Source organism: Anser cygnoides, chromosome 16 (assembly GCF_040182565.1).
Source record: "Anser cygnoides isolate HZ-2024a breed goose chromosome 16, Taihu_goose_T2T_genome, whole genome shotgun sequence".
Lineage (NCBI taxonomy): Eukaryota > Metazoa > Chordata > Aves > Anseriformes > Anatidae > Anser > Anser cygnoides.
The window spans coordinates 6,345,023-6,372,890 of NC_089888.1; the positions used below are offsets into that span (position 1 = coordinate 6,345,023).

At 42.5% G+C, this 27,868-nt stretch overlaps 1 protein-coding gene and 2 long non-coding RNA genes across 9 annotated transcripts in view; 2 read left to right on the plus strand and 1 right to left on the minus strand.

Annotated features, from left to right (window-relative positions):
• Positions 1–27,868, minus strand: part of SPO11 (SPO11 initiator of meiotic double strand breaks) — a 322,526-nt gene that overhangs the window by 256,809 nt on the left and 37,849 nt on the right. For 2 of the 6 annotated variants that reach the window (XM_048072574.2, XM_066978358.1), the window contains exon 1: positions 18,227–18,340. The exons of 3 other annotated variants lie outside the window; for them this stretch is intronic. The gene's annotated coding sequence lies outside the window, so the exon portion shown is untranslated. Of the gene's footprint in view, positions 1–18,106; positions 18,341–27,868 lie in introns of those variants that run through there. One more of the 6 variants, XM_066978362.1, reaches the window with a different exon arrangement.
• Positions 7,618–10,964, plus strand: LOC106041957 (uncharacterized). The gene is made up of 3 exons (XR_007166428.2): positions 7,618–7,891; positions 8,482–8,604; positions 10,440–10,964. It is a non-coding gene; the product is annotated as an uncharacterized lncRNA (long non-coding RNA).
• Positions 18,357–26,385, plus strand: LOC125183805 (uncharacterized). Of its 2 annotated transcripts, XR_007166426.1 has the most exons (4): positions 18,357–18,441; positions 18,996–19,047; positions 25,649–25,790; positions 26,245–26,385. It is a non-coding gene; the product is annotated as an uncharacterized lncRNA (long non-coding RNA). The 2 variants fall into 2 exon arrangements; XR_007166424.1 differs by lacking the exon at positions 18,996–19,047 and having other exon boundaries at positions 18,370–18,441.

The window sequence follows — 27,868 nt, forward strand, 5'->3', positions numbered from 1 at the left end:
AATTTTAATTTAGTCAATCAAAATATTTTGTTTCAATGGAGTCAGAGTCTCTGATTTGTACATTATCTGTTTTACCTTATTTTTAAAATATACATTAGGTTCCTAAGGAAAAATCTGAAATGAAACACATTTACTTTTTTTCTAAATAAAATTTCACCCAAATCCTCACAGTTTTGTAAGAAAAAGTTGTTTGGACCATACCAAAGTTTTGTTAAAATCATACTTTTTGGCAGAAAAGTCTTTTGACAAAAGTCTTCCTTTGTCCAATTGGTTTTTCTTTGTTGCCTGCCAAATCCACAGTCGGGTATCCGTATTTTCATTTTCTTTCTAATTATTTCTTTTCTCCTTACAGAAGTTCCTATTTTTGCTTGCTGGCAGGAATGGCACCGCAAGCATTTGGGACGGCTCTGAGCCACCCCTTTGAGCATCCCCTTTGCTGGGCCAACCTGTCCTCTCTAGAGCACGCTGCTCTTTCCTCCCTGCAGGTGCTTTACTGGGAATTATACATCTTCCTAGCCCAGTCCAGTTCCCAAACTCCGTTGCTGCCGGAGGGGTATGAACGTGGCAATTATAAATCAGGTCCCTCCAGGCAGATTTCCCATGTGCAAAATTTCTGGATACTTTGCAGCTTCCCTCACCCATGTACGCAAGGTGAGGGGTGGCAGTGCCTGGCCTGAGAGGCAGCAGACTTCTGTGTATTTGCAATACAGCACATGCACACAGAGGAAGGGAACACTAATACTAATAATCTGACCTAATCCAACACATAGCCCTCCTTTCCCCTTGGAACCATTTCCCCGACCAGCCGTTAACCCACTTGTTTTACCACTGAAAGTCCGTCACAGCAATATATGCTCCATCTGAGGCTTTTTACTTAATGACTAGACAACATTAAATCCATCTCTGCAGAGAGATTTCAGTACTTTGTTCTCATCTGTAACAAGTTTTCTTCTGAAATCTTTGCATAGCATTTAGCTCATCATCATAGCAGAGAGAATACTTCATTAATAGCTTGCTCAGTGGGGTACCCATCTCCTTTCAAATGTGCAGGAGCTAACACGAGATGATCAATGTTCAAAACTATTTCTACACAGGCTCTTTGAACAAACCCAATTCCACCACAGATGAAATACTTAGTTCGTTTTATTTTGTCTCCCAATAATTGATTTGAGAAGCTTCCCTTAACCATCTTCTACAGGTCTTGGCCAGTTTATTGAACTGATTAAGAAAAACTAAAATAATAACCTCTTGGTCACGTTACTCGTATGCTATAGAGTTTTACATTTTAAGTTAATTTCTGGTGGTTAAGACTTCCTCTGCATCTCACATGGCACTTTCCCAGTTGCCTAAATTACTTTTCAAACAGAATGTATATAAGAGGGAAGGCTGATTGGACAACTGAGCACAGCAAAAGGAGTAATTTACTGAGTTTTGTTTATTCTGGATGTTGAGAACCCATTGTAAAAATTAAAGGGAGGAGGTTTAACCCCTGAGCCTGCTGGGCATTTGCACATCCACACTTCCTGCTCCGTTTGCTAACCAAACACAAACCAGTTATTCGTTTGCATTTTTATTTCTTCTAAATACGTTTATGTTTAGGACAGAAGAATCTAAATAAGTGTGAGATACAAAATACATGAATGGCATAAATCTGTCCCTAGCGGCTCCTTAGAAATGCACACGGATAACATAATGCTGCCACCTACAAAATCCAGACCTTGGTTTGCAAGCGTCCATCACAAAGAGGCATTAATTAGCATTAAGTAGACTTTCACACTGAGTAGATGAGAAAGACTCTGCAGCTCCCCATGCTTATATGAGGGTGACTTGTATAAGACACCTCCTTTTAAAGGAAAGCCTGAGAGAGTTTTATTCCTCCAGCTTAGTTCTGAAAAGGGGGAGATTTCCCTTTGCTTTTCTTCTTTTAAAAATCAACTTTCATCTTCTCCTTTTTCGGTGGGTACCACAGAGGTATTTGTTGGATGAAAACTCTGCCATGCAGCAGTCCAAAACCGTGACTGGTCAGTGAGTTAACCACGTACTAAAACCATGCAACTCAGAGGACAGAAAATGCCCATCATTTCCCAAAGCCCTTTTTCCCCCCCCTCTCATTACCTCTCATATAACTCTCTTACCTCTGCAATATTCCAGATGCTTCAAAACTAAGTGAGATCTGACTGTGTACATCACAAAACAAACAAAACACAGCCAAAAAAAACCTAGCCTAAAAAAAGTCCGGATGTATACCCCCAGTCCAGAGCTTCCCTGCCCAGACCCACTGCCCATCTTCACTGCAGCTTTGTTATGACCAGAGAATGTTTCCCTGATACCAATACCTATTATTCCAAAGCAAGTATCAAGGGCCAAATTCTGACTGGGCACAGCCCCACATGGGTATCTGTAACTACGTAAACCATAAAGGAATGACGACCTTTAAAAGCCTGCATATGCACCAAAGAAGCAACACCAAGGCAATGAGCGCACACGTTGAAAGCTGAGTGATTTCCTTTTTTGCACTTAGTGTCATAGAGAAAACATCGCTTCTCCTGTAGCCCCAAGAAAGGGGGTACTGAAAGATCATGCTTAAGTATAGCAACAATTTTCATGTAGCAGCTTCTATGAAAAGGGGTTCCGCTCCTTTCCCCATGTGAATGCCAGCCATCCTGCAATGAATCAATTATGTGATTTCCAAAATCAAAACATGAGGCACAATTCAGGACTGAGAAAGGCTGTAATTTACCTTCCCAATTCAGTAGCTAGAGGCTTCAAAGAGAAAGTACAGCTAAGAAGAAAGAAAAACATAGCGGAACAAATTATCTACCTAAATGATGTAAAGGGACTGGAATCTGGCCACAACTGCTAGATTTAGAATCCTTACAGTATACAGGAAAGTGTAAAATCTGGTGTGACATGTTTCATAAACTAAAGGCACAGGACTCCCTTTCCACCCCCAAAATGTAGATGTCTTTACAGAGGATGTATGAGTCAGAGCAGGCAAAGGAAGAGAATCAGAGGTCTGCTATTCCAATTTGGCATGTCTATATAATTTATTTAAGATCATAACCAATTTAGGAGAGCCACAGATAGTTACTCTGGGCCATCAGGCCACCCATTAATTTTAAGATATTCCTCTTATCTGTTGAAATCTGTTTTAAGTCCACTCATTTGTATTTGAATAAAATGCTCCGTTTAGAACGACATTCTCTCGACCAAGATGAAAAGCAATCATTTAACTTAGTTTTGTTTTTTTTTTTTTTTCCTTCAAGGCTAAAAGCTCTTTTACTCAATGCTTAACTTCTAGGGTGAACTTGTCTGACTTCACTTCCAGTCGTTGGTTCTTCCTATGTCTTTCTTCACTAGATTAGAAACATGTATTCCATACCTTGCCCTGGGAGGCACACATACGTTGTAACCAGGTCACTTCTCTTTTTGAGAATTTAAGCAGATTTGTTCCTTTTTTATGGGATGCATGCAAGCACTGAATGTCCCTACTGTACCATTATTTTACTCAACTTGTCACACCAGATTTTACAGTTCCTTCTAAACTAAGAAGAAGAATTTTTTGTTTGTCATTTTTCCCCTTTGATGGATATGGACTATCATCTAACAGCACAGACAAGTCCCCGTCTCCTGCTCAGAGCAATCTCAGCTCCTAGAGACCTGGCAATGCCCCCTAACGGATTGCCCAGGGCACCTGGATTTCCCAAGCCTGTGACAAATGTTGGTCACTTGTTTTTCTTGGCTGTATCTCTGTGAACAGAGAGCACCTGGTACTGCCTGTCGTCTCCTCGCTGTGTTGTATTTCATAGGAGGTGCTGTGCAAGGCTATGTGCTTTTTCTTTTTCTCAAACCACCTGTTACACCTGCCTTTAACTGCCTTTAGTGTACAGAGCCTTTATTTGTATTATGTCACCCCTCTGGTATGTGCCTTCCTCTTCACGAGCACTTGATATCATCACCAACAATTGCATGCTTGCGATGGCAGCACGAGGAACGTTGGTCACCAGCAGCATACTCCTTCCTACCTCGAGGCATGGAAAGCTGGTGGGTGGTTTAAAGAGCCAGGGAAGGAAATAATGCTGGGAGCATTGCTTGGTCTCAGTTCCTGTCCTGAAGGCTTGTTCTATTATTCACAGAGCGGCAGCAAATAAATCAGGAAAACTGAGCAATAACCTCCTACCTCAAATAGACTCCTTTTCTCCTTTAGTATAATTAGCATGCTCAGTTTTACGGCTGAAAGGGGACAGGTATGGGCTGAATATCCTAAACAATAATAGAATTGAATTGAACAGAGCACCACAGTGAATTGAGAGTGATGAAAGAGGAAAGGACTGCAGGAGAAGGGACAAAAACAGCCTGATGTGGATCAGGGCCTGCACAAGGCCTTTAGCTATGGGGACACCGACCCCAAAAGCCACCCCAGCCTGCAGCGTAAGGCTGCCCTAGGTGCCTGTCCGGGGACAGGCTCTCACCACCAGCCCTGAGGTGCACGTAGCACACTCCTACACACACACACGCCATTTCTAGGTGTGAGTGGCACAGAGCAGGGGGTGACCTGCCCGGGCACGGCCGCGGCTGGGCGCTCCCAGCCCCTGCCGCCAGCAGCCTGCCCCGGCACGGCCACTCCTTGGTGGGGGCACCCAGCGGGCAGAGCCCGCGCAGGCCTCCGCGTGTCCCCGGGGACGTCCGGCCCTGAGTCACCGCCCGGCTGCGGGTGCCCACGGAGCTCCCCGGGGTGGCTCTGTGGAGAGGCCCTCAGAGGCAGGGACAGTGCAAAGCGCCCACACGGGGTTTTGAGGGGCTCCTGCAGCCCCCAAGACGGGGTTGGGGCACAACAGAGATGCAGGCACAGGTCAGGAGAATCAGAACTGGGGTGATAGGGGAGCTGGCAGGTCTTGTGTCCTCCCGAGTCATGTCGCAGCTGAGCACAGACACCTTGTGACAGGAGTGGCTGCAAAAAGCCAGGCTCTGCCTCTCTACCCCTGCTGCACGGGGCCGTTCAGCAGCGCTGCGCTGGCGCACAGCACCTTTACAGAAGCATTTCTCACTAACGCTGGGGAAACCTTCACTTTCGGCTCCAGTCTTCACACCCTGCGAGCAAAGCACGTTGGGAACTGCATTAGCTTACACAGGGGCTGCCACAGAAATCTTTTTCTTCGCCTTTTCCTCTTTTTAAATCTGCTCCAATGGTTTTCGTTTCTTGCAAAGTGATAACGCTTTGGTGATCATCTCTAGGATAGACGCACACTATGCAAGTTCTCACAAATGTGAGAGCATAAAGCCAATTTACTGGAAAGTACTACCTAATTACTGAATTGAATATTTGAATAAAGGTGATTTTACTATGACTTCCTCCCTCAGGGAACTACAGTAAGACTTCTCAAATAACTTTCATTTGTCACTGAAAATGTGTTATTCACATCATTTTCCAAAGTATTTCTCAGATTTTTCTGTTTCAGAATAGTGGCAGCTTTAACACACTAATAAATCTTAACACTAGACAGTGTTTCCAACATAATTGTAATAGCTGTAGGCTAGATTACAGGTGTCCTTTTAGACACTAACTTGTTGTAGTTACATCTTGCTGCATCAATTGTGTGGCTATTGTAAACTTTATATTATGCAAGGTGTGTAATTACACAGCATTTTCAAACTCCCATCACAACTGCACACCTGGCCTGCTTCTAACAAGCACATTCCTTCTCAAAATGACTACGTAATTAGAAAATTCCACTTCTCGGACACAGCACTGCGCTTAGCACATGTATATTTTACTGAGAAATGCGCTACCATTTCTCTTACAGGGTCACTAGACACGCTGTGAGCTGTTCATTGTTTTTAATCCTAACATGACCTTTATACTAAATACAAAAAACAACCAAGACTGAAAAGCATGGCATGATGTCATGAGCGCAGAGAATGATTTCAATGAACCCAGCGCTGTTTGATCAGGGACCAGTCCTCCCAAGGTGCTGAGTCCTCATTTCCTGCAGGTCCCAAACTGTAGTTTGTAGTGCCTGAAAACCAGTTGTCCCAATTAAAATCGGAAAATGAGGCATTTAAAATCTTCAGCCACTTAGAGAACTTATTTTGAGAGTTTCCAACATAAGATGCTTTGTCACACTTGTGCGATTTTTATAGAAAAAGCTCCAAAACTGTTTTCGTTCATTCACATGCACACACACAAAAAGCATTGATTGCCAGAAGAGCAGACCAATAGAAACACTAATGATTTTTAAACACTGATTTACTCAATGGGGATTGCTTGTAGATGTGTGTAAGCAGGATCTCTGCAGTGTCCCCTCCCCGCCTGAGCGAACAGGGATATATAACGGTAAATACTTAACAAGCATTTGCTGCAAACAACGGGGAACACACTCCAGTTCCTTCTTTGCTAGAAGGGGAAGGAGAAGGAAATGCAGGGAAACTTGCAGGAAGGTTTCAGGATCGGGAACTGTTAGAAGTGGCAGCTCTTTTCACACATGCTGTTGAGGATAGAAGGGAGATAATTATAAATCATTACGGAAGAAAAAGAGAGCGCCGGATCCCATGCCCGCAGAAATCCTTTGAAAAAACAAATGCATAGATGCTTTCCCACACTCCTTTAATCAGAATTTTAGATTCACCCTATGTGATCTGTAAAACAGCAGTTATCAGATAAAATCACCGCTTCTCAGCTAAGCAATGCAACCCCATGAATTCAGATGAATAAAGGGGCCAGATTTATACCCAGATATTTTAATTCTTAAACAGTTAACATAACAGTCAAAGAGATGCTTGGTTACTTACACAAAGGGAAGGCTATAATTGTAACATCTTTGCTCTAAGGTAAATAATTAAGTAGACTCCACTTACAAAAGGATGAGAAGACTGTGCCTCGGGACATTTAGTCAGTGGAACTAAGCAACAGGTTACAGGGAAGCAAACAAGGCTATATTTAAACACAAACCTATTGACTAGATGATTTTCAATGCAGAAAAAAAATGTTTGATTCTAAAAAAAGTGTTCATATACTTCTGAGTAATCCTTGGGCAATTTTACAGACCGAGGCAGAATGAAAGGACCCAAGATCACAGATATTCTTGTTCCAAGTCTGTGTCAGGATAGCCTCTCATTTACACAGCTATCCTTATTTTCACCCTTGACTCTCAGTTTCTTCACAAGAAACATCAGTGGCAAAAATCAGGAAGCTTATCCTCTTCATTATTTAAACAAAGTCCTTTAATAAAGCTCGACCGTATTAATGAATACCTCTTTGCAGCAGAAGCTTAGACCCTTGCATTTGAAGCACAGAGAACAACACTACATATTTGTATTCAAAACTATTTTCCTCCGTTCTAACAGATTTCAAATAGTCACAAATGTAATTGTAAGTACAACTGCAAGAAAAATGCAAAACTCCTGTATAGTTAGTGGGTGACCCAATCTAGAAGCCAGAATTTAATTTAATGGAACTGCTTGGGTCTGTAGCATTTAGCTAAGGCTGAAAATCACCTTGCAGCAGGGGGCTTCTAGCACGTGCTCTGGTCTGCCAGTGCAGAGACTGGCAGTGAGAGCACAAGTGGCCCTGCCACTCCCAGAAATAAGTTGTGTTCTTATAAATAAAAAGGTCTTTACACATTGTTGGCATTTATCCCCAAACTAGGCTACCAACAGGAACGGCAAGATTTCCTCCCTCTTCTACCCGTGGGTTTGGGTCCCCCTGTGCCAGCACCACCGGGAGTCCATTTGAGGCTACAGTGGTGATGAACAATAGCTAGGCAGTGTTACATATTGTGATGCAAAAGCTACTACCAAGAATCAGCCTGAGGTTGTTTGGTGTCTCAGCACACCCAGCCAAAGAGGCGGCAGGTTTCCAGCTGTTAAAGGCTATACAGAGCCCCTGGAAATGGTGCGCACTTAGAGCTCACTCTGAAAACCAAGGCACTCGGCACTCAAAAATAATTTTAAGCCAATACGATATTTTTCTTGTCATGTCTTTCTCCCATCTGGAAGAGTGGGCAGGAGGTGGCTTTTTGGATTGGAGTCAGTAAGCAGTTCTAATGAGGCCTGGATGGCAGATCGGGTCAGCACACACGCAGAAATACCCTAGAAAGGGATTAGTAAATGAACTCCGAAGAGCTAGACAGCCCAGGATCCTGGGGACATGGAAGGCACTAAGGCAAGACAAGGACTGGATTGGCTGGCCCAACTAGTTTTCCATCCCAGCAGGACTATCATTGTAAAAGAATGATTTTTAAGCTTTTCTTATCCGTCTCCTATTAATTTGTTTGACATGACCTTATCAGGACTCTGCTAGTTATGTTCTGCTTTCCTTATGTAGTTGTTTTCAACAAAGTGAAACTGCAGATAGTTGTCTCCTTCTGTTATGCATTCAATTCTGCAGTGCTGAAACATTAAAACAATTTGAAAGATATGACAACGAAGTTGCTCAGTACAGTGAGCATGTGGATTGATATGTTTTGATTTTTTTCTTTACAGAACAAGACTTGTCAGTGCTCGACTAGAAAAGCTGCCAAATACATCATCATCTCTCATTCACTCTGACCCAGGTGCTGTCAGCCCAAACTGACTGTTTTCAGTAAAATGAAAAAATCATTTTGGGTGAGTTCAAAACGTATCCTAAGAGGTGCCAATTAAGGAGCATTTTAAGTGCAAATTCTAATGTTAATTTTCTGAGTTCATTTGCTCTGTGTCCGTTACTAAATCTCCAGCTTAAATTGCACTTTATAGCCTAATTTTGTACTACGCAATGTTTCTATCCTGTTCAACATACTCTTAGAGCTGCATGTAGGACTAACAAACATTTAAATATTTGATTCACTGGCATTAGCAAAGGGAAGAGAAGAAAAACTTAATGATGGATGATACGATATGCTGTGCACAGAATGCCTTCATGCTATTCACAGCACATTACCATCAACATACCTCTTCCCATCGTGCATTTTTTAGAAAGTAAAACAAACAATGCCACTGAACTCAGAAAAGATTTGTTAGTAACAGGGATTATAGACTATGGATTATGTAGATGCTGTTGAGTGATCAGTTTTGTTCAAATCCTATCTATTTATTTTGTTCCTGTTTTTTCTGCAGTAAACACCATTGCACTGAAATGTGGGTTTTCACTACCTTAAAAGGAATGAAACATAAAAAGAACCCACCTGAAACCTGCTTTCACGTGGTTTTGTCGCAAAGATAGCTACCAAGATCTCTAATCTAACCCTTGCGGTCATCAGCATAGCAATTTAATACATTTAATCACAGAAGAAATGGAAATAGAGGGGTTCAAATTTAAAAATAAAAAAATCAAACTGTATATTTAAACACATTATTGACAGTGTAACGCAAGGGTTAGTTGAGAGGATGCTAATATCCCTTTACCTGCTAGAAAGCAGTCTTCACAAATGTAATGTTTATAATTGATAAATACATAGCACCTTCTGAATGCCTTAGAGCAACTTCCATTCAGTGTCACTTGGCAGAGGAAGAGCACGACCAAGCATCGGGCCATATATCCAGAGGGCCCAGTGCTACTGGTAGCAAAGAGCACAGCGCAGTTGCTCCCTTGGGGACCCTGCTAACCAGCGAGCAGAGCTGCTGCCTTTGGACCTTCCTGCATTTCCACCTGCCCCTTTGAGGAGCAGAAAGACCCCAGCCTGGACCTGCCAACAGTGTTGATGTGCACGGAGAAGTGGAAATGGATTTAAAATTGATCCTGAAAGCGATGCTGATGTTAGGAGTAAGCATACATTTCATTAGCAAGAACATCACCTGACCTAAAGGTGCAACCCTTTCTGCATGGGTTTTGAAGCAAGAGTTTCAAAAGCTTTAATTCATTTAACATAGGCTTCGATACATTTTCTGTTTTATAGCTTATTTTGGTCAAAATGCCACAAGAAAAAGCAAGGTTTCCACTGATGAGTATTTCTGACGTCTTACTTAGGGTAAAACGTAATGGTGATTCCTCCACACCTGCCTCATTGTCAGCATCACCTCTTCCACCAAAACATGTGCTTCTAATAGACTTCTCCGTCCAACCAGGAACCTCCAAAGGAGATCTTTATTTGACGGCAATGAGATCATTCAAATGTTTAAAAATAAGCATGTGCATAAATGACTATAGCTTTGAAATCTGTTGATATTGAAAATAATATGGCTACTTATTTGCATAGGGATTCAGGGGGTCCCTGCCCTCTACTCTACATAAATACAGGAACCAAAGCAAAATATCTTCCTTAAAAATTTAGCTCAGAAAGCATAAAGCCTAAATAAAGGAGTCTTCCCTTTTCCCCTGCTAGTTTAAGGTACAACCATTTGTGATGCCCACCGTTTTTAAAGTTTACCGAACAATTTGCTTCGCTTGCCTTGAGAAGTAACATGGGGTCACAGGAATGGCGTAATCCTGTCTGTAACTACTCTGATTTTTTTCCAATTAAAAGATGTCTAACATGGTGACTGAACTTGAGGAAATGCCATGCCGACTCCCTGGGAATTACAGCCCGCTAGCTGCCAGGGTGCTGCAACGCCGCCCGCGGCAGCTGCGCCGCCCCGAGCCAGAACAGCCCTGGGAAGCAGATGAGCTACGACCGGGGCTCAGGCAGAGAAGAAAACCAGCCAAAAGGAGAAACCTATGCATAACGAAATCCAACTACACTACTGCTGCCACGGTATAGGTTGGACCAAACTTCAATTATTAATGCACCTCTTTAGATATTGTTGCTTGCACATATTGCTTCACATTAGGAGCTAATACGCTCAGATGACAGGTAAATGAATTCATTTTCCAGGATTTGCATCCATCCTGCAGGAGCATGATTTCCCAGCCAATGTGAGACATTTGGTCAAACAACATTTGCAATTCGTTTCTATATTTAGGGCACTTCCCTGCACAAGCCTACATATTTTTAACAAGGTCAGTGGATAAATTTAGGTGAGTGGTATGCAATTTTGGCTATATCACAATATAAACATAATGAATGAACATAGTTTATTGTTCTTATGTTTTAAAATGAGAAAAGGTGTAATACTGAGACATACCTTGAAAATCCAATTCCCACTGCAGTGATTTGTCACATGTTTATTAGCAAAACAGTGCCTTTTTCCACCTCTTTGACAAGGATATAGCAAGATGTCAACCTACATCCCAATTCAGATGAAAGACCTAATTCTTATTGTATGCAAGGTTCTAAGTAGCAATACAATTTTAATAGTCTAAATATCCCTAATTTTCCATTTCCTTGAATAAACAATTTATTGGTAGCAATCACCATAACTGTAAGCATATTTACTACTTCTTTTTGGAGGTATAAGGAATGGTACAAGATGCAACACAGAATCACAGATATGTTATCAGGAGATACAATTTTTTGAGTCCTTTTCAACTTAACTGGCTTCATTTTTATTTTTTAAACAGAACAGAAAATTTCCCTTTTAAAGGTTAAAGCCAAGGCTCAGAAAGGTCAGATCTTGGAGAAAAAAAAAAAAGAAAAAAAAAAAGAAAAGCGGCAAATACTGACAGGAGCTCCAGTGTTCAGGAGCTCTATTCAAAGGGTCTCCAGCCATGGTCCCCATTCTTGTCACTGATGAAGGCTAGGGGAACACCACATAGAATTCCAGAACCGAAACTTCACTGCTAAAAGACAGCTTTCTTCAGCACTACTCAGTGAAGTCAGCTTAGAAAATGTGCATTGAAAAATTAATTCAGCACAACCCCCTGCCGAGGGCCGGTAACACGTTGGTACGAGGAACGTGCAACGTTCCCAAGCACCGAGTGATGGAAAGGCGTCCTGAATCCTAAGTGCTCTATCTCGGTGCTCTATCTCCACATGAGCTCTAGCCTGCGGAAACGGAATTCACTGCTCCATGGACAGCTTCCAGAAGCTGTTTCCGTATGCGGTGCATGCCAAAACTGGGCCTAGTCGGCTGTTATTAAAATGTTGCTGTCAAGCTATTAAATGCTTGAAAAGCGGAGAATTAAAAGAAGCTTTATGCATGCACTCCCCACGGTGTTTCTAATCATGCCATTGATGTCTGGAGATCCAGTTTCCTTCAAAATTTAGTTACAGTTTGTGTTTATAAATCATTCCGTTTAAAGACTGCCACCACACAACCAATCTTGTTCCTCAGTCTAATCTGCAGTTTGAACAGGACTGAGATTGCTCTCAAAGCTTGCAAAGCATTCTTCAAAGGCACAGCTAAAAGCAGGTGCTTTAGGGCACTAGTCCTCCCAGAAACAGGGTGGTTTTCTCCCATTGGACCAGTTTGCACTGGGAAGCGAGACTGAGAGCCTGCAAGAAACGCCTCCCTCACCTGCATTGCCCCCAGATTTGCATCGCTCCCTTCAGTTCCCAGGATGCGTCCGGGCCAGCAAAGCAGGATCCAGCTACCGAGCGATACCTAGCTGTGGGACGAACGACTGAACAGAACACAGCTCGGGATATCTAAAAATCCATCTGCTATCTATCTTCGCATTTACATGTTCAATGCTTCAAAGAACACGGGGGGGGGGGGGGGGGGGGGGGGGAATAAAATCAATGCCATCTTTTTTTTTTTCCTACAGCTTTTATGAATTTCATTTAGGAAATCATTAAGAAGGGATTAAAGGACTGGAATAACTTTGGTTTGGAGGAATGGACTAATAGTTCCTGTTCCTGTCTAGGACGCTTCATAATAGACAAAATATTCTCTACATCTAATTACACAGGAATTTTGTGCTGATATACTTCATGTGCTATATAGGGAGAGGAAATCCTTAATTTGCAAATCCTAAATTAATTCTCCATATTACTGTTTGTATTTCCAGAGATTTAGGAATCCCATTTAATGACCTACACCTCAATGGACTGGATGCCATAGAACACAGGGATAAAGAAATATACTCTTTCCTCAAAAAAGCATACAACATAAGACAAAAAAGTGATACATGCAGAAAAGGGATGTAAGGTAGCAACAGGTTATAAGTGATATGGCCTAGGAAGGTAGCGTAACAAGAACTACTAAGGTCAGAGCAACGCGTTGGGCAAAAGCGTCCTCCACAGACTTACCAATATAGCCACAGTTCCTTTCCCTAATGGGCTTTGCAATAAAGTGAACTCTGAGCCTGGACAAGACACAGGTAGGAAAAACTCTGAGACATCTGCCACGCAGGAAAAATCAGGCAGTTTTGTCATAGTCAGGTTACAGAGATCTAAACGGAGGTGGATGATGCTGTGCTGCAGGGCGAGGAATGCACTGAGCATGGCAGGGACAAGGAGCAGGGGGCCCTGCTTGTGGCACCAGAACCATTCCAGGGACCGCCCCAGGGGATGTCAGGGACAGACCGAGGTCTCCTTTGCACAGAATCAGGACGTTTTGGCAGTGATGTAAATTGTTACTCAACAGCACAGAGGTTTGGGGGTTTGTCTTTGGTTTTTAAACAGGTGACTTGAAGAGAGAAGAGAACTACAGACCCATCTGCAAGGAAACACGTACAGGGAAAGCAATGCAATAACTGCAAGAGGGTGAAACCACAGAAACCAAAAATCCAAAGATTTCAAGAAGAGAGAGCTGGCTGATTACACCAGACACCTCGGACAAGCGAGGGGCAGGAAGGGGAACGAGCCACAGTCAGAGCCAACCCCCGGCGGCTCAGCGCTGCCCGGACCTCCCGCACAAAAGGAAAGCACCACAAATGCAAACAGCCGAGCGCATGAGGTAGAGGGGAAAATAATCCTGTAACTGAGACTGCTCGCTAATGGAATCTATTAATTTCTGGCCACAGAAGTACCAGCTAATTTGCAGTTAATGGTGTTTAAAAGATAAACAATCTAGACTGAATCAGACATGCATAAACTCTCCAATATTGATGCCATGCCTTCCTTCTGGGCAGACCGCACCATTTTCAGGAAAAAAGGGAATAATCCCAAGCATCTAACCACTTCCAGTGACACCCATTAGGACTGAGGCCTCTGTCTCATTTAATCTGGACCAAATGGCATGAAGCATTTGAAAACTTGCAGAGCTTCAGAGACACTATGACATTCTTCACTGTCTGGGGTGTTAGAGGTGAGAAGGTTTAGGGAGACTGCTCAGAAAATACAGCAAAAGGCTTACTTTTGGTACTGAGGACTTGAATAACCCAGATCAGCAAGAATCCCATTCAAGCACGGATTCTTGCCTGGGGTGAATTTGAAGCCTGTCCTCATTTAATCCTTGGGCAGGGAAGGAATCATTGGTAGGATGCTAAATATTCTGCTCTGTTCTTTTGTAATAACTGTGGGAGCATCCTCAAGAGGAAATCTCACGACACTGAAACAGACTTTATTTAATTTAATACCCCTAATTCGCAAATATTTAGTTCAAGTGTTTGATACAAGATATAAAGGATTTGGTATCAAGAAAACCTTGCATGTAATACCCTCTCACCAGATCATTACACAAGTCTAATTGAATTGAGATCTTGAGATATGCCCTTCAGAACTTGTTTGCATTTCACTAGAAATGAGATGATCATCTGTTACCTTTACACAGAAATTGTGACGCATTTTCATGCACATGAAACACAAATGCCAAAATATTCAGGTATTTGAGTGCTTCGTTTGCATATAGTTGCTACCTCTGTGTAGAAACAAAGTAATTACTATAACAGGTAATTACGTGCTCACTAGTAATTTACACAAGAGGAAAAAGAATCCTCCAGCTTACTCATTTTGTAGATATTTGGAGCAATAAAAGCTCACAGAAGGAGCTAGATGAAAACCTGCATGATTGCCTAAGATGGCTTTCTGCCAAATGGACAGTTCACTTAGAGAAGAAAAAACAACTCCATTACTTCCTCATATGCTACTCCCCTTTTTTTCCAGAAAATTGTCATCACTGTTACTGGGTTCTAAATAGTATGAATAAACATATGTAAAAAGTCAAAATATTGCTACTTTTCTCTTAAGAGCAACAGCCTCTTGGAAAAAGCTAATTACTGTAATTTTTGGTTCAGCGACAAAAATGTGTACACACACACGCATGTATAATTGATTCAAACAAACATTTTTTTACTCAAAAGAAAATATTTCTTTGATTTATGCCAATTATTGAGCAAATAAAATTGTCGTTCTGAATATCAAAGACTTTAAAAGAGAAAACACTTCAGTATTTGCCAGCTCCCTCTCCTAATGTGGAGGATGCATTATCTACCAAACCTATGCTCATTCATGTAAACTTTGGATTCCCTTCAAATTTCAGGATATAGACATTTTACTGAAAAAAAAAGAAAGTGTGGTTATGCATCCAATTCCTTTTCCAGAGCCTCATATGTGGCTAAATAACTACTGAAACATCTTGCTCCTGTGCTAGTCTCCAGTAGGTCACCACAGCCTATTTTATTGCAAGAATTTATAATTAATGGAGTAACCAAGATTTGGATCCAGTGTATAGATGTTATGACTCAAAATACATTGCAAGTCTTATTTTTCATAAACGTAATAAAGAGCTGCTTTGCTAGTCCTGCAAGTCCTCCTTGAACTCCACCAAAATACGAATTAACTCCTGGGAAACTAAGACAACGCTGGTTTCTGCTATCTGGCCATGACGCGATTGCAATTGGCTCAACAAGAACATGACAACCATAACTCCTGGTGTCCTACCCTTCTCCAGCCTCCCACCTTCTGTGATGCTTGAAGTGAATTTCTCTTCCTATATTCCTCAAGTTCTTCACGTATCATAGGGAAAAATCCTCTTGTAACTCCCATTTTCTTATTTTATTTGTTCTGGATTAGTATGAGCCTTTTTTTGTACAAAAACCCAAAAAGTCTGTGCTTATTTTTCTTCTACAGCAGGCAGCACAATCCTATTTTTTGTTGTGTAAGCACCCTGTAATCCACTCTCCCTAAAGCAGTGCACAGCTGGCCTTTAGGAAGCAGTACAGCTTCCTGGGCCCCCTACAACTTACACCCGTGCTGACGGCCGCAAAGACCTCCTTCAACAGCACCCTGGCACAAAACTGCTGGGAACTCAGATGCACAACCAGTAGATATTGGTAGAGAGAGACAGCTTTGACAAAGCAAGCTGTGAAACTGATGTCTGGATCTTAAAACGCCATGTTCCATTCTACTATAAAGTCCTTTTTGCAAATGTAGCCCCTTGTCGTACAGGACACTGCTGCTCCACAGAGGAGGTTTTTTTGGGCAAAGAAAAGTCACCTAAAAACTGGGAAAATTGCTGGAGATCAGCTCCAGTATAGTGCATGGGTGCAAAAAGCTCATAGCACCTCACAGTGGGGGACCAGGGAAGGAGAGAGCCCCTGTGCTGAAAGCACCAAGGAGAAACCTCGAGCTGTCTCCTGCCTGGGTTTCGACCAGAAGACAGATTTAAAGGCTTTCTTCTTCTGACACTTTCCCCATCGGTCTTTAGTTTGTTGCCACTCATTGCACTGACCTGTAAAGTCAAGACTTGACCTTTGTTTGAGTCCAAGTGAGAAAGCAGATGAGATGCTGGGGCAGAGGCAGACTTTTAGCCTCAGAGGCTGGCAAGGGAGGCAGAAGTGCTGCGCCTGAAATCTGTGTTGGGTTCTGACCAAGACATCGCTTATTCCACAGCCATCCACAGACTGTCACATAATTTCAGTGCTAGAAATGAAGGGTGGTCTGACATGCAAGTCATTAAAAAAATCAATATTCCTAAGCCTCACAAGAAAAGAATGCATTTGAGAGTCAGGTTTTTTCAAGAAGAAAGTCAAGTCCAAACGCTAGTTAGGCCTGTCTGCAGATGTGAATTGTGCATGTAAAAATATACAGAGACGTCTTTAAACATGAAGCCAATGTTAGAAAGGACTAGATGCAATTTTCTCAGCAGAAATGCTATGATCCTTACCTCAAGCATTTAGCTAAGCTAGTTTGCATGCTCAGGAGATACACTTAGGAAAAAAAGAAAAGAAAGAAAATAAATAAATATATATATATAATCACCATTCTACACCCAGAACAGGAAGGGCTATAATTCAAGGAAGAAAGGAGCATGCTTGGAAAGATCACCCTAAAAGGACAGCCAAAGCATTGGTTTCACATTGATGCTACTGCTCTTCTTTTTTTTCTTAATACAAAGCTATCAACATCAGAAAATTTAGGACCCAGCAACAGGTTTTTTGGAGACCCAGCCAGCTTACAGGTCCTGGGACTTGTACATCTCGTTGCGGGAGGAATAGAGGCTTTCAATCTATCAAGTCATTGTCAAGCTAATGTGATATTGTTTGCACCAAACATATTTTAATGCTTTGCTCAGCATGTAAGGAATTCAACAGCCAGACCCTGCCATAGGCACTGTGTGTTCTAAGTTTACCCAGTCCCTCAGAATTACCAGATGAAATACACTCAGCCTTATTCCAGCTGTGTTTTTCCACATGCATGTTTGAAGATGATCTCTCAATTCATCATCTCTGTCGCAGTCCCTTAAGTGATCTTAAAGTTTTTGCAAGTTTTCCGCACAAACCAAATCTGTCTGGATTGCAGAAAACAGATTCTGGACAAAAAATCCTAATCCTTCGGAGTCTGGGGATTTCTCTCATGTGACCGCCTGTGCTTACCCGGAAGCCTTTGAGCAGAGAGGCTATGGCAAAAAGAACAAAATAAAACAAATGGTGTTTGCTTTTGACTGGGCTTTGAGTCTCCTGTTTTCCTTCCAAAGTACAAACATGATGCCTCAAAGTCTGCAAAAGGCTAACAGGAAAATTCTGCTTCGGATTACGACTGTACGTCAGTGAACTGCACACTGACATAAATGATCAAACCAGTCAAGGCAATTTCTGGTGAAAAATTACAGGGACAGAGCAGAAGCATGCTCAAAGCACTGAAGAACCCCAGAGTCATCCTGCTCACCTCAAACCAGAGCAGGCAAATCTTTCTCCACCAGCTACATGAAATTCTGTGCAAATCCTGCTAAAGAATGAAATATTTAAGTGCCATTACAAAACAAACATATCTGCATTTGAATCACCCTGGAAGATCGCAATGTTTGGAGTTCTTAATGAAGCCAAGCTTGGCAAAGTTACAAAATTACATTTAAAAACTCTACTTATTTTCCCAGCGTCAATGCTCCTTTATATGCCTGATGACAAAACTGAATCCAGTTTAAAATGCACCTGTCAGAGCTGTCAGCAGTGCTCTTGTTGTTTGGTTATGCTGGGAGGCGATTCCAGCATGTTTTCTCTAAGAGGAGGAGGTGTCATCTGAATATGGCAAAACAAAACCCTGTGACTCACTCAGCTAACGCAGACATCGCAGTTCGGAGTAAGACACGCAGGCTGGCTGAGGCTGCAGGCTCTGAGACTATCTTGTGCACCCAGGTCCCATCCCAGAGCTGACCCACAGCAGCGAAATAACGAGGTCATAATAGGAGCAGCAGGTCAGGGCTTTGTGAGTCAGCGCTTGCTTTCTGCACGGCTACAACAGTCACCATCCAGCTTATACTACAGAGGTATCAAAACAATATTGGAGTTAATATGGCATGGCAAATACGGGAATATATCATTTCTATAGAGAAATAGGGGAGCACGTAATTCCTTTGGATATGTACACCGAAGCTAAAGCTATTTAGGCATTCACTTACTTTATCCTGCTCATGATTTTTTGCCACTGTGAATTCAGGCATTTTGTACCCCGTGGCACCTCCTGGAAGTTGAACTAATGAGATCTGTGAAAGTGTTCCCTCTTAGGGAGAGGAAGTGATTTTTAGTCAAATAGTTGAATGTTTTCCCTACCATCTGCACAAGCTTTTGTTAAAACACCTTCTACAGTCAAACACCTGATTAAACAGACGGAGGGGAGAAAAAAAGCTTTTGTTAAAGTTTTGGCATCTTTTTTTTTTTTTTCCAATTCAATTATTCCAATAAGTATTCAGTAAAACCAGACTTGACTTTCCTGATATTGTTTACACATAAAACTTATGCCAAGATGGGATACAAGTAATTCATAACGCCCTGCAGTTTCGGCACAGGATGGACAATATATTACTAAAAATCTCCTCCACAGGTCACCTGCAACCTACAGCAGCAGTTCTCTGAAGCGCATCAAAGTAAATATGGTAAATGCAGACTGAAATACAAGGGAAGTGTAGGGTACATACCACCTGTGCAGCAGGAGGTATCCCTAAAGGTCTGGGCAAGCATCTATTAATCTAAATGTTCAGTACAGATTTCCATCCCAGCTATGCAGACAACATTGTGATACTGTGGGCCAACACAGAAAATACAAATTGAAATAATAGAGGCTTATCAAGAGGCTGCGTAATTGCTCAAAATTCAGGTAATCTACTCACTCACGATGTTGCAAAGGAGCATTTGTTCGTAGCTAAACGCATGAAACTGAACGCTGGCAATTTGCTTTCTGCCATCAGGATTAGGTGCATGCAGATTAAGCTCACTGAGGAAAGGAATTTCAGCTACACTCACTATCCCTGGAAACCATCAGCACATCTAAAAAGAATACATAAACACAAATTGTTTGCCAACTGGGTTGGCACAACTCACAACTCCTGTAAGAGGATGGGCAGCCATATCAGTCAGTATTGGCAAGTAAGGACTGACTGCCCCAGATGGCTGGCAGCGTTTAGGCAAGATGGGACCCAGATGTCAGGGAAGCAGTGAACAATTCAAAATCATATTACTGAAATGCTTAATTTCCCCAAACAATTACGCTTTTAAAAATTAAACCAAAGGAGTGTAAAACCAGGAACCCCTGAACTCTGGTAGGGTCGGAAAGGAAACCCCATGAGCAAGGGCTGCGGCAGGCGTACCCCACAGCCTTCTTTATGGCAAATGCAGAGCTCGTTGCCCTTGGCCCCTTCCTCAGCACGGTCCCTGTCTGGGGTGGCACACAAGGCCATTTACAGGGGAAAGCTTGGCAGATGCAAGACCCAAATGCCAAAAGTCTGGATGCTTTTTGATCACAACCCCTGCCAGCAGTGGCATCTGGTTGCAGCGCTGGCTCCTCGCTCGGCACTCGTGCTGGGGTCTGACTCGGGCTCTGGCCAGCGCTGCCGAGCTGCTGCAGGTCTGGTGGGTCAGTGCCTCTCTGCCCAACAGCCACCACAAAGCCCTGCTCGTGCCTAACCCTTTTGTTCCCAAAGGGGAATATGAGAGAGGCCGGATTTTCTCCAAACATCCTTTCTCTAATCTTGATACGCTCTGCCTAGCACCTAGCAAAGCTGAGCTCGCTCTCAGCAGACACGTGTTGAGGCGGGACAGGTTAGCATAAAGTTTTCCTAATTAAATTCACTCCTGCTTCAGGTTGGACAGGAATGCAGAGATTGTTGCATGTCAGGATGGAGACACCTTGCTAGGAAGCAGGGCAGAGATAGGCACAGGGCTACATTTGCAGTCACGTTTACCTCTGCCTACACATCAGACACGAGCTGGATCCACACCTAGGTGTTTGCATGGATAACTAGAAGCCTCATGTACATTTATGCATTCCTTTATGCCTCCAGATTTTTGTATATTCACATGGTGCTACCATTTCCAAAAACGATAGTGCCTGGAGTTGGGACTTCACTGTTAGAGCCTAGGAGGCTCAGTGGCATTTCAGAATAAGGCACCTCCTTGAAAAGAGCATGCAACTGTAAAATAAAAAAATAAAACTAAAACCCATCAGAGAAGTAAGTCTTGAAATTTGCATTTTCTTCCCTCCACCTCCAATACAACATTTAACATAACAAAGCCTGAATTGCTCCCCTTCATCACACGCCACAGTTCAGTGATCAATTTTTAGGTTTCACTTCAATGTGCGGACAGCAAAGCTCCATAGCCACGGTGGTCCCCGGAGCTCTGAAATCTGTTAGAAAGGGATGTTTTGACTTCCATGGTACAAAGGAATTTATCTAGAGGAAATAAATTTAGTTCTTAGCAGCCTTCCGTATTACATTTATTTCTGCAGATTTTAGGATGTCAGACTTCTTCATTGGCTTGATAGCTCAGTAATGTCAGAAGTCTCTCTGTTGGACTGCCTACGTTGCTGCAGTATCTTCAAGAGTAAACACAAGGAATAATGCTTAAATTGCCATCACAGAAGGGCTCGTACTTTAGCCCACGTAGACTCAAGTGTGGGAATGATTATCTTCAACGTTTCAGCTCTTTGATGCATTGTGTGAAAGATACCCACAGATCTTAACCAAAAGTTTCCTACTTTAAAAGCACAGCCAAGCGGAGGAGCCTGGTCTTCTGGAAGCGGAGTTTTGCCTGAATATATCCCCATGTGAATACACTGCTTTGAATGATGTAACATGAAAGGATTGTCTGCATTGTGCAGAAATTTTCTGTTTTCCATTACTCATACTTGTAAATGTATCTGTTTTACAGCTCGCTCGGAAATGAACAAGTCTTAGCATCAGAAATATTCTCAACACATTTTTAGGCAACACAAAAACAACTAGCCACTCCACAGTATCAAGAAAGTCGTCCTTTCATGCTTTACAAAGGCTTACATTCCTACATAACATTTGAAGGCATTTATGCAATTTCTTAGATTCCCCACACAGGTATAATTAGCTCTATTCCCACTGAAAATCTTTTCTCTGCAAGCCCCATAGGCTGCTAGCAGCGGTCCTGGAGTGGGAAGGGACACATGAGTGGCCTCAGATGCTCCAGGAAGGTTTTCCAACACTTTGCACCTTGGACTCCCACTTAGCAAACAATCCTCACCCCAGTCGTGGTGGTGGCATGGAAAGACTGCAATCTTTTTACATCATCTACAAATTATGAGAGATGGCCAAATAACTAAATTACATTAAAGACCACAAACACACGCACAATGCAATAATTAAGGAATCGTACCAAGGTGTAACTTAGTTCTTAGGCTCAAGCTTGCTCTCCCAGCAGTATCGCTGCTGGCTTCACAAGATTTTGATCTGATCAAGAGCTGACTGCAGGACCCCTACTCTGACCACAGCTTAGGAGCAACAGCTTGGGGAAAGAAGTGCTACCCATCAGTTTGTCAAAATCCGTTAAAATCAGCACGGTCCTGTGCATAAGTTCATGTTTACAATAAAAGCTTTGCTAGCTGAGGATGTCAAACAGAAGGCGGTGATTTTTACATGACATTTTTATGCCTACAAAAGGACTACATACACCAATGTACTGCATGCACTTTTAACAGCATGAGAGTTACAAGAGTCACAGAGACTGCTTTGTCTACTTCGAATACAGCTTTTGAAGAGGATTAAAAGGAAGAAGTTACAGTGGCAAATCTTCAAATTACTGTAGACCAAGCAATTCTTCCTGAATGGCTTCCTTTGGGTCTTCCCGCTGAAAGCAATGTGACTCCAGAAAGTTTCAGCTGTTCTGAGCCCTCCTACCTCCTTTCTTCCTCTCAAAGCTGGCAGGGACCAGCAGGAAGGAGAGATGGTTACGAAGATATTCCCCAACACTGAGGGGACACACACACAGGGCCTGCAAGGCAGCAGTCTGGAAAGATCTAACCACAAGGCAACAATTTCTACACTTGACAAAAAGTTTCCACACCAAGTTCATGTACATAAGGAAGGAAAAGTCTTTGACATCCTCTCCTTTACCATGGCTCTGTAAAGAAGCCTCCAGATGTAAACCCTGACTCCCTTTTATAACTCTGGGATTTGACATGCACCCTGCAGCATCCCACATGCAACAGGTAGTGTTTGTTTCTTGTTTTCTGTAGGGAAGCGTGAAGAATGAACCCTTATCGTCCTGTCCATTGTAACTCACTAAGATTCATTCCCATCTGCAAATGGGGAAAATCTTCCTAGTTTCTACAGTATCTACCATTTCCTGCCAGTGAGATATCGCTGTTTTGGAGCAGTTCCTGATTTCTCCTGCAACAACGCATCTTCTTGTGACCCAGTGAGGTTCAGAATCGGATTTTTTTTATAATGACACTTGGTAAATGGCTCCAGCTCTTGTGATGAGATAACTCGAGTTTAAGGTGAAGTTTCATTGGAAAGCATGCTACACCTGTACTTCTGCCCTACCACACCTTACACAGGAAATCAAAAGAAAATTCACCTTTTCTCCCATGCCTTGTAAACACAGGTAAGATGCTTTTGTGTATGTCACACCATGCTGGACTTCCCCAACCAAAAGAGAAGGAAAGGAGTCCTAAGCTCTGCGAGGCTGCCTCAAAAGGGGTACACCAGCACCAGTATCACCTAAACATCTCTCTGCCAAGTCTGGCATTGCAGCACTGAACAGAACAGTGAATCCCCAGCAAAATTAGGGAGTGCTGGCCTGGCAAACCCCCAAGAATTGGACCTTGCACTCATCCCCATAAGCAGCACAGCCTGGGAGTGGCTCCTAGGGAGCCTTAGTGTGAACACGCCTCTCCCGGCATGCATCAGCCGTGTGTGCAGATGGATCATTCATTCCCCATAGATGACTCACGGCAAGACCTATGCCAAGCATCTGCTACCTCTGCCGATAGATCGAGGATGACAGGCAGACTGTAACCCACCAAGAGGTCTCTCAGGGAAAAAGCTGAACATATGGACTTTACCAGCTACCAGGGTGGTCCGCCCTTACACCAGAAAGGGAAGGCTGCACATCTCAGCACAATCTCATTTGTTTATAACCTGCAAAGCTACAGCATATCACAGTAAACAATAGGCCTTGGTGACCTTTAAGATTCATTTTCATCACATGTAATATTGGGAAAGTGAAGTGAAGCTGCATAAAAGTATGCCCAAGAGGAAGACATCTTGAGAGGCCAAGGACGCAACACTTCTGACCATCAATGATGGCACAGAGTTTCTGCTAAAACTGTTTCAGTTCAGCTGAAAAAGACACACACTGCTTGGTTTGTAGGGCCAAAGAGTCGCAGAGCCCTCGCACTGCAGAAAGACAGTTGTCATTTTTCCCATGCCCTATTTGGTAATTTTCATACCATCTCCTAAATTTGTCCGCTGATGTGATCTTGTATGTACTTTTCTAAAATTTTTGGATGTAGCTACTTTTCAGTAGAAGTGGTTTATCACGAACCATGGCTCACAACAAGGGCTGACAACTGTTTGGAGCTTGGTTTGATCTATGTTTTCTATGGCAGTTGTGTTTTTCTTTTAAATGGAAGCAGTAAGATAGTTATAACCGGAACATCCACAGTAAAAGGGGGTCACACTAAACATGCCAGACCTGTCTGGGCAGGTCTAATTTAAACACCAGCCTTTTAAGAACGGGACTGTCTTTGAATGAGATTTCTTTGTACTTCTGAAGACAGCACACACCCTTTTCCTGCTGCTTGATTAAACAGCACTTGCCCAATGAATAGATCTTGATCAGGAATAGAAAATGCATGGAGCTGTCCTGGGGAAAATGTGCTCTGTCCTTTCCCAGACTCACCTGTGGGAAGCCACGTACAGCTGTGGTGAATACACTGACCTTTCAGATCAGGCCTCCAACAAACAGACCTCTGCCCCATCAAATATCTGTACCTTTAAAGTATTTCTTTTAGGCATTTGAGCATAATAAACCATTAATTGTAGCAGAAGCCTCTCGCAGCAAAGCTGTACTATTACACTTGCCTTTGCCCTGTGTCTGTTCTGGGGGGCAAGCACAAATGGAGACGTGCAGTGGTTTATAAGATACTGCAGTCTAAGATCTACCATTGCAATCACAGCAGAAGTCTTGAAGTGCCTACATCACTCTTCTGTCTTGCAGAAGTGGATCCTTACTTGCTAAAAATAACCCTGGTTTTGCTGTGCAAACAATCACCCTTGGTCTTGTTCCCACTCACCCATAAGAGCCCAAGTGAAAGAGCAGCTGAGTTCTGAGGAGGAGCCGATTTTCATATGTGAGGTGAATATTAGAGGCTTTTACACTTTGTTCAACGTTCTTTTTCCTTTATCAGGAACTTCAGAAATACTAACTTCTACATTGAACTCATTGCAAATGCACTAAATTCTTGTGCTGCAAGCATAAACTCAATAGTATAAATAGATTCCCATTAGAACTTAAGGCTAGAACTTCTAAAATAACTAATGATAACAGAAAACTCAAGTTCATCAAAAGCAAAAAGCGTTGCTGCCCAGGACACACATCTGGGATTAACTCTGTTCACTGTTCCCATTTTCTTCCACGAACTCGGGCAAATCACCTAATTCCCCCAGAAATCAACAAAAGCAGGGTGTCTACGCTGGGTTTGGGTATCTCAGCTCCCACTGATTTAAACTTTTCACTTTTTAAACACATTTGAAAATTTCAGACTGTGTAAGCCTCAACTCTGTTGCTACAAAATAGAGCCAAGAGCATTTCCCTACCTCACAGTGACGAGGCTAAATACGTCAGCTGCAGAGCACTGGGGCACAGGAGCCAAGCACATGTCTCTACATACTGCACGGACAGGAGCTCGGCCAGGCTGGCCCCCATCTGCAGGGTTGACTCACTTCCAGAAGGTACTTGCATTCATTTGGAAGGACAACAAGGCATGAGTCAATGGATCAAAGCAATTTATCAGTATTGAAATCAGCACCTAGTGTTAAATTCTGAACGCCTTTCCGTCAGTTCATTTACATATTAGAGCTTTCCATGGCTAGTATTAGCTGAAACCAGGCCCACTTGACAGGCAGAATAGTTAATGACGTAATTATGAATTTTCTGCTGTTGCTGGTAAACATTCTACCAAGATGGAAGCCGCTTTTACAAGTGATTTCTTTTTTTACTTTGTAGTGCATTTGTATTCTCTATTTTTGGAGCGCTTAAGGAGATGATCTGGGGAAGACAGGAAGCACTCGTCCTCCACTTTCTGTCCAGCCAGGCACTCAGCTCCCTAGGGTGTAGAGGAAGATGGAAAGGTTGACCATGTTGTAAGGTAAACGATTTTAACTAGCCCTCAAAAATTTATATCTTGCTATATAAGCATCTGTCCGCCTCTCTGGATGGCAAACGGTGATCATTCTGCGAAAAGAATTCTTTACAGCACTTCATCCAGCTAGGCCCTTGTTTCGCAGTGCTTAGACAAACACTTTTCGGTTTATGTAAATAGTTGGTGGATCAAATTTCCCTAGCTGCCACACCCAACCAGCCTGAATCACCAAGAGAAACATAAGGAGAGTCAACTTTTTTATACATTACTTTTTACCAAAGTACACAAGAGTTGCTATGTTACCCTCTTCCCACCAGCAAACAGATTTTTCATTCTGAAAGAATTTTTCTATCAGCCCCCTGCATAAAGCTCGTTAAAGCTTGATCTGATTAAGAGGAAGAGCAAAATGAATGCTCAAAGTGTGCCTTTACTTCTGGACTTCATGGTGCTTTTCCAACAGGGCCAAGCTCCAGGGCACCTGCTTTCTGCAGCCACCAGATGTGGCCCTGAGCACAGATGAGAGGACTACAACAGCTATTTGCATGTGCAAAAATGAAGGTCGTTATGAAAAATCTGTATAAATCCCATGAGCTCATCTGCACATACTTGCTGGTTGTCATGACTTGGGCTTGCTTTCCTAGGAAGATCAATGCAATGCATGGCCAACTTGGATCAATTGTAATTATACCCCTACATTGAAAAATTATGGAAGAGAAAGCAGTCCTTTTCTATCTGTGCTATTGCTAGCCTGCACTGCAAGCCTCCAGACACCACTGTTATGGGGACTACGCAGAGTAACTTGCCTGGTGTTTGGCCACAATTCTACCCTATTTGCTTCCCTCCACCAGAACCAAGAGACCTGTCTTTCTCCCTCTTTTAAGCGAGAGGAAAATCCTGCCTGAGGATGACGGTCACTGCTGTAGCCCTGGTGGTGCGATGATACAAACACAGCAAGGCTCAGGAGGAGATGCAGATCTTCCGTATTGCCAGCTGATGCTACGGGAACTCCAGAAAACTTCAAAAGCAAACACTTGTTTTCAGGCTCAATGCAGAAAGTGGGGGGAGAGCTGATTTTAGATGCTTCTTTTTAGCATTGTGATATCTCAGAAAGCCTCAATTCTAGTGTTAATAATTGCTCATTAGCCTCTGCGCAGACTGCCATACTACTACTTTTAGCTGCTGTCAAGCAAATCCATACTGAGACTAGACCAGTGTTCCCAGAGATCACCATTCTCCTGCCTGGTTCATCTGGACCCTTGCCCGCACCCCAACCGTACCCTTAATCCTACCCCCCCCAGCCCAGCAGCTGCTGTCGGAATTGAAAGGCAGCCTGAAAAACAAAGCACCAAGGTCTGATTTCTCTATGGAAACCTGAATGTCCCCGCCATTATGTCCGCAACTTACCTAAAGTTTCCAACCATCACATACAAAACACAAACAGCCAAACCCGACTACCAGTTTCATTGATGAAACAGAGGGAAATTTGACCTGATAAAGTTATTTTCCTGCCTATTGGCCACCAGAAATAAACTATTGTACATAAATTACTTTGTAAAGGTTTGATTTATTGCATGTGAACAACTCTATTGTTGAGTCAGCTTATTTCATACCATAGCGTATATACTGAAATCTTTCCTGTTTGTTTAAACTCTTTATAGAAATTCTTACATAGTTTCAAATAGTTGTGGTTAAACAGTTGTAAATACATGTGAATTTCCAACTGTGTTATTATCGCTTTTCTACTGCTCCTCTAATGTTTTGGGTGACCCTTATATGATTTTTTTTTTTTTTAACATAAATAGAAGAACTTGCCTTAAGACCTCTCTGATTTTTTTGGTTCATCTCTTTTATTGTTATACTGCAGAGACTGATTTTGACCCTATCACACTGCTCATAAGCAATGTGGAATATAAAATGTGTTATGTGCATCAAATCACTGCAATACACATTTAGTTTACACTGAAGGTGTAAACTACAGTTCAACTTGGCTCTTTCCACATGATTTCTAGGAAAGATCTTAGCACTATTATGCTTTAAAACATTGTGATACACAGAACAGAAGGCTTCTAAATCTCAACAAATTA